The following is a 7,392-nucleotide window of genomic DNA, read 5'->3' as shown; positions in this document are numbered from 1 at the left end:
CAGAAGAGCAAATTTCCTTCAATGAGGGATTTGTTCTGGGGTTAGAATCTGGAAAGAAGCCTGTTTCTTTTGTAGAAGATGCTCACCCTCTCTATCTGTCTCTTTACCTGAAAGCCAGCCTTGGTGAGTACTGTGGAGCTTACAGATTTGGTTGCTTGACAGGGTTTCTTCAGCTTTTGTACTCCTGTGTCACTTGTCCTGCTTTAAGCTCCCTGCTGCTCTTCCCCAGCACCAACCTGTTTTACCAGAGAACTTAGGCCATCCAGTGTCTGCGTGGAAACCCTTTTCCTGAGCAGCCACTCCTCTCTCCACAGCCACGATTGCCCTCCGTGTTTCTACTTGATGTGACCCATTTTACCATTTCCTCAAAATAAAAACAACCACAGAACAAAAAGCCTGATTTATTGTTGCCAATTTGTGTGTGTGTGTGTCGGGGGGATGGTGTGTAAGAAACACCTGGCTATCAGATAGGTGAGCAAACATGGCCATTGCTCTGGTTTGGGGTCGCCTGTGATGTTTTACATAGCGATTGGGATGAGCACAGAGGGCCTATAGTCATGCCAAAGCCTCAGAATTCTTGAGGGGGTAGCAGTTCTCAGAAGGAAAATTGCTTTTCTCAAGGACCTGCAAGTTTTTCCTGCAGATTCCTCAGGAATGGTTGGGGTTCCCAGTAACTCCTTTGCCTCTGGAACTCTGGATAAGCACATTAGTTTCATTTTACTCCAGCATTCTCTGTGTACCAGGGAATTCCATCTTAGCTCCTTCGAGTGTATTTTCAGTAAAAATCCTCTGTATTGGTGCTGGAGATTGCAGCTCAGGTCACCCTTTGACAGAACAGGGAGAGGCAAGCTCATAGATGACTCAGTTCAGAATGGATGGGGGCAGCTTCCAGTGGTTTTAGGGCCAATGACTAGGACCGGGCCCATCCATTGATTATCTGGATAAAAGAATAATGATGTAAATCATAATCTAGGTACATAAATGTATCCCTTTGTTGCCATACCACATGAAATCATTGTCTAAGATAATGAAATTTGGAAGATATGTTTAGGATGGCCTGATTTAAAATAGAAGACATGTTGCATATGCGAAATATGAATATCTTGGACAGAGAAAACAAACAGTGGTTTCAATTATGAGCCCCAAAAGCAACATCACAAGATAAGTGATCTAATTTGCAGGGGTCCGTTTTGGATCAGGCAACTTGTTATGTGCAGGTCTCTAAAGAGCGTGATCCAAAGTAAAAGCCAAGCTTTATTTAACAACAGTAACAATAATATCAAGAACAATAGTAATGTCTGTCATCATTGAATAAATGCTTTCCATAGGCCAGAATAATCACAGTCCCTCCTTACGAGTCTTTGTTTTTCTGTGCCACTTGTTTCTTCATCAACCATGTCACCTTTGATATTACCTTTCTTTCCCTCTTCTCCCTAGGCAGGCACCAACTACAAGAATGCCATCAGCCAGGGCCAGTGAGCCTTCCTGTTGGAGGAGGATGAGTGCTCCAGGGACATCTACTGGCTCAAAGGCAGCATTCATCCCGAAGTATGTGTAGGAGCTGCCCCTGGAAGCAGATGAGGCCTTGCGTTATGTGCTGCCAGCCATCCTGAATCCTTGGTACCAGCTCTCTGGTGAGTAACTTCTCTCTTTGAGTACTGGTGGTGGGGGACACAATTGAGGAAATCTACTCAAGGTATTAGGAGTGCTAAAAGGTATGGGAAGAGAAAATACAACTCAGGCAACTTTTTATTGGGTGGCCTGAGGATGACTGACTCTTATCGTCCCTTTGGAGGACCTGCCCTACGCACTAAGCATGGTTGCCACCATCAGTTCCCAGCATGGCATTTAGAGGATCCAGTGCAACTGTCCCTTGAGTCCCATTGAGTACCTTGGGGATGATAAGACTTCTGCTCAGGTAATTAATGAGAGAACTCTGTTGTGGTCAGCATCCTTATTCTTGGATCTTGATCTTGTTCCTCACTCAGTCTTCCCTAAATGTTCCTTACTTTTCCTTGTTAACTCGGAGGGAGTCACACTCTGCTCCTTTTTTATCCCCATGCAATCTCCAGAGCCTCCTCTCCATTCTCACCCCGCCCCTGATTATTATGCCCACTCGTGGAAGAAGCTGTAGCCCTCAGCTCTGACCTCAACCCTAGACAACAAGCAGCAATAGTGCTAACATGGCTTCTTTGCCTGTGTCTAACTCAGATTTCCTTGGTAGATGGACACAAATTTGAAAGCAATGTAGAACTACTGGTTTACTACAGTGAGGTACAAACTCCTAGTGTATCTGTGGAGATGGGACGACCTATAATGAACACAGGTATTTTTTTTCTCCCTTTCTACTTACCTCCTAAAGAGTAACTCCTATCTTGGAATTACCTTCAAGTTGTCTTCACTTTTCTTTTCTTCTATCTTATAGTGGGTAAAAAATGGAAATAGCTTACTTACATCGTGGCATGCAAAAATGGTTTGGGTCAAGGAATATCATGTAACTATATTATAGGCAAGTTTAAGTGAATCAGTAGATAACTGGACAAAGGACATGAAGAAATAATTCATTAGATGAAGCACAGCTAGTTTACAAACATGAAAAATCAATCTCTGCAAGAGCAAATAAAAATAAAATTTTCAAATTATCACTTTTCAAATTATCAAAGTTTTCTAAATCTGATAATGCCTTGTGCTATAAAAGGTGAAATGAATTTGGCACTCTCATAGATTGCTTGAAGCAAAATAATTTAGTATCATACTTTTGAGAAGAAATGTGGCCGTGCATGTCAAAACAAATGTTCATTTTGGTAATTCCAATTTTGAGACTCTTACCTAAGGAAATAAATCTAAATATAGGTAAAATTATGCACTGATGTTCACTGCCATGTTAGCAATATAAAATATTAATAAGCAATCAAAATGTCTTACAGTAGCTAAATTAACTATGCTAGGTATGCTTGATGAGTTATTATATAGCTACTAGAATAATGTATATTGACAGATTAAAATAAATGGAAAAAAGCTAGTTCTGTTTTGAGAGTTCTCTTTCTTTCTTAAAAAAATGGTTGTTGAATTTTATCTAATGCATTTTATGTATCTGTTGAGGTGAGTGTGTGATTTTATCTTTTATTCTTTTAATGCATGAGTTATTATAACTTGTTAATGTTCGACCAACCTAGCATTTCTGAAATAAACCCAAATTAATTGTGATTGCTTAACCTTTAGATCTTTTTCATATATTTTTTTATTTAGTTGTCTAATAATTGTTTAGGATTTTTAAATTTATTTCCATGGGAAATATTGACATGTATTTTTTTCTTATAATATTCTTGTTAGGTTTTGATATCGGTTTTATACTGACATCATAAAATGAGCTGAGAAGAGTTGTCTGTTTTTCTATCATCTGAAATATTTTCTTTCAATAGCATTTGCACTAAGTTGCCAGGAGACTTTTCTGTGGGAAGGTTTTGAAAGGTCTTTAATTGAAATATAACTTTATATTTTTATATATTCTTGATTTTAATTGAAGTTTGTGTATTTTATTTACATTTTCAATTTATTTGACATAATAGTGTCTCTTATGTTGCCATACAATGTTATTAAGTTTTATAAAATCAGTCATAGTATTCCCTTTTCTTTCTTGATGTTGGTTATTTGTACCTTCTCTATTTTTTCCTTGCCTAAAATATTTGTCAGTTTAAATAATCCTTTCAAAATACCAGTACTTTTGAGTATATGGATCCTCTCTATTGTATGATTATTTTCTGTATTAATCATGTTTGCTACTATCTTTGTTATTTTCTTTCCTTTAAATTTCTTTGGGTTTATTGGCTGTTCTGTTTTTAATATCTGGAGATGGAGGCTCGGGTAGTTGATTTTTAGACTTCCTTTTCTTTTCTAATGTACATGTGTATATATATATATATATATATACACACATATATATATATATACACATATGTATATTTAGAATTACAAATTTAAGTATATCTTTAGTTGAATCTGAAATTCATATATATCATTTTCCATTGGCATCCACTTGAGAATATTTTCTAATTATCACTATAATTTTTTTAAAGCCTATGATACCACAATATCATGGAGGTAGTGAGTTTTACCTCATTGAAACTCATAAAATTAGGAGCCCTGGATGTTTGAACACATCATTTAAAAGAAACGTTTATTGTCATAAATGGCAGTATTTCCTTTCTTCTTATGACTAATATTCTATCGTATATATGTAACACAGCTTCTTTATCCAGTCATCTATCATAGGACACTTCAGTTGTTTCCATGTCCTGGCCACCATGAATAATGCTGATGAACATTGGTGTGCAAATATCTTTTTGGATATGTGCTTTCAAGTCTTTGGGGTAAATACCCAGTAGGGGGATTGTTCTTTTCTTATCCATCATATGATCATATGGTAGATCAATTCTTAGTTTTTTGAAGACCCTCCATACTGTTTTCCATAGTGGCTGTACCAATTTGCAGTCCCACCAGCAGTGCCTGAGGGTTCTTTTTTCTTTGCATACTCTCCAACACTTGTTATTACTTGTCCTGTTGATAAAAGCTATTCTAACAGGTGTGAGATGGTATCTCATTGTGGTTTTGATTTGCGTTTCCCTAATAGCTAGCGATGATGAACACCTTCTCACATGTTTGTTGGCCATTTGTATGTACTCTAGGGAGAAGTGTCTGTTCAGTTCCTCTGCATGGATGGACCTCGATATAATCATACTAAGTGAAATAAACCAGAAGGAAAAAGTTGAAAACCACATGATATCACTTATATGTGGAATGTAAACCTAAAAGCAACAAACGAACAGGACAAACGAACAGAGACTTATGGACATAAACAATAGACTGGTGGTTGCCAGAGGGTAGGGAGGAGGGGGAGAAGGGAAGTAGATGGGGTAAAAGGGGTCAAATGTGTGGTGACATTAAAGAATTAAAAATAAATTAATTTAAAAAAGAAACTACAAAAAAATAAAAATAAAGGAAACATTTATGAAAGTTCCTTTTTTCCTTTGTTCTTTCACATTTAGGACTTCTGGCTGGTATCAAACTTTTCTGTCCTAGAGAACTAGAGTATATTCCATTGCAAGGAAATTTAAAATGATATAAGGGTCGGGGGTGAGACACAAGGAAAATTAAAACAGAAAATGCACATAAACACTGTGTAAATCTGAAACTGATTTATTTTATTGATAATTAGGTGGCTAACAACCTGGTGGTATTAAGACATGGGTGCTGATTGCTGAGTCTGTCTCAGGCATAAGCCAAGAAAGCTTGATTTTAGATATAAGGGGCTTGAGGATTAGGATCTGGTGAAGAAATTTCCTGGGCAGTTTTCTGTGGCTAGAGGAGAATGTATAATGTTAATTCTAGAGTCAGGCTTCAAGGTGGACCCAGATTTTTGGTTAGGAAACTGAGTGGATGATGGTACCATTTATTTAATAGAGTAACAAAAGAACAAAGGCAAGTTTAGGGAATAAAATGTTTCATTATTTTTGAGCATTTTGAACTTAAGATCCCTATAAACTATCCACATGAAGATGTCCAGTAAAAGGGAGATAGATGGGTTTCAGTTTCAGAAGAGAGGTCAGGGATAAATGTAGATCAGGGAAGATCTACATTTGGCAAAAACCGAAGTCGTGATAATAGATGAAATTGTTCAGAGGGTAGGTATAAAGTAAGATGAAAAGGGCGATGACAACTATGATGAAAGGTTTTGTCTGTATGTAATATATTTAATTACTAAATGAAGACAACAGTCTCTCTAAACTGATATTGCCATTCTTTAAAAAAATTTTAGAAGCAATGAGATTGAAACACTGAAAAGTATCCGGTATCTGGGGATGAAGTCCCCAAACCATAATAAAATGAATGAAATAGGAAAAAAAAAAAAAGATGCAAGTGCATATTCAAAAGAAAAGGAACTATGACATAACAAAGGGAGTTATCAAAGTATCAGATACTGTAGAGAAATCAAAGTAGAACTAAAAAAGATCTATTGGGTATATATATATATATATAATCTGCTAATCTAATCAAGAACAATTCCACTGATTTAGATTAGGAAACAATCTATGTTATACATTGTTAAAGAACAAATGAGAGGTGAGAAATGAAGGGAAGTTTTTTATAGACACTATTTATAAATGTTGAAAAGGGGAAGGAATAGAGTGCTATCTATAGAAGAAACTGTAGAGTTGAGATGGTTTTCTGTGTATTATATCTCTTTAAATTTTCAGAATGAGAGAGATTTAAGGGTGTTGTAATACCAATAGGAAAGTGCCAGTAGAGAGGATTGACAATGTTGGGGGGAGCTAAGTGAGAAGGGAGTTTGAAAAACTGAGAGAGGATGAGATCTAAAACAGCAGTGGTGGGGGCAGCTTTTAATAGGACAAGTATTAGGACATTCTTCCCCTATTGTCAGGAAGTGGAGAGGTGATGGGATTAGATTTTAGTTCATAGGCTGAGAGCCATCTTTTTAGAGTTTCTGCGTGATAGTTTTTTTATAGTTTTAGTGAAAGAGACAACAAGATTAGCTATTGTGTATGAGACTAGAGTGGTAGAACAGAGAATTTAAGGAAAGAGTTTGAAATAACCCTGTGGAAAATTGGAGAGTGAAATACTCGGGAATAAATAGAGCATTTGTCAAGGAGAGTTTAGTTTTGATACCTTGACTTCTTTAGCGGCACCAAACTACTAAATGGAATCAGTTTACGTGATTCATTTCAGCAGTACTCAGCAGCTTTGGTGTAAGAATGAAGAGAGTGGAGTGCTGTCTTAACTTCAAGGTTTGGGTGTTACCAGGTAAGTGTGATGAAAAGGAAATTAAGGACCTGGAATCGAAGATATCGATAAGAGAGTAGTAAAATGATGGACCAGAGACTTAGGCTAAATGGAAAGAGAGTAAAAGTAGGAGGAAGTTTTTATATAGGAAAAAACAGAGAAGACAAAGATTTAGAAGTCCAGATGAGGTCTAAGACCAGGTAAAATAGAAATCTCTGAGTTAGAAAGCTGAAAAAAGTGGATACTGTATATTTTAAGCAGATTTTTTTCAATTTATTTGTTTTACAGGTAGAACAATTCTGCTTGATGTCAACATCCATGCTTGGAGGGAATGGCTGAAGTAGAATGGAGGCTAGAGCCACTTAATTTAAGGGAGACAAGAAGCTTTGCATTAGGGTATTGGATAGGTTATCTACCTGGGTACTTAATATCTCAAGATGATGGCAGACTTTGCAATGAAGTGGAATCTTTGATCTAGTTCTTGATACTTCAGTGAATGATGGAAAATGGCAAAGAGGTTGGAGGTCGACTGCAGGATATGAGAAGGTAATCTTGGTGAGAGTAGAGAAATAATGACAGGGAGGTGGCAATTTG

At 36.7% G+C, this 7,392-nt stretch overlaps 1 non-coding gene across 1 annotated transcript; it reads left to right on the top strand.

Moving 5' to 3' along the window:
* The first annotated feature begins 5,710 nt into the window (after window positions 1-5,710).
* LOC120594043 (small nucleolar RNA SNORD127) lies at window positions 5,711-5,796 on the top strand. The gene has a single exon (XR_005650487.1). It is a non-coding gene; the product is annotated as a small nucleolar RNA SNORD127 (small nucleolar RNA).
* Window positions 5,797-7,392: the final 1,596 nt, after the last annotated feature.

This window comes from Pteropus medius, unplaced genomic scaffold (assembly GCF_902729225.1).
Source record: "Pteropus medius unplaced genomic scaffold, Ma_sr-lr_union100, whole genome shotgun sequence".
In the NCBI taxonomy this organism is placed as follows: domain Eukaryota; kingdom Metazoa; phylum Chordata; class Mammalia; order Chiroptera; family Pteropodidae; genus Pteropus; species Pteropus medius.
This window is presented reverse-complemented; position numbering and strand designations above follow the sequence as displayed.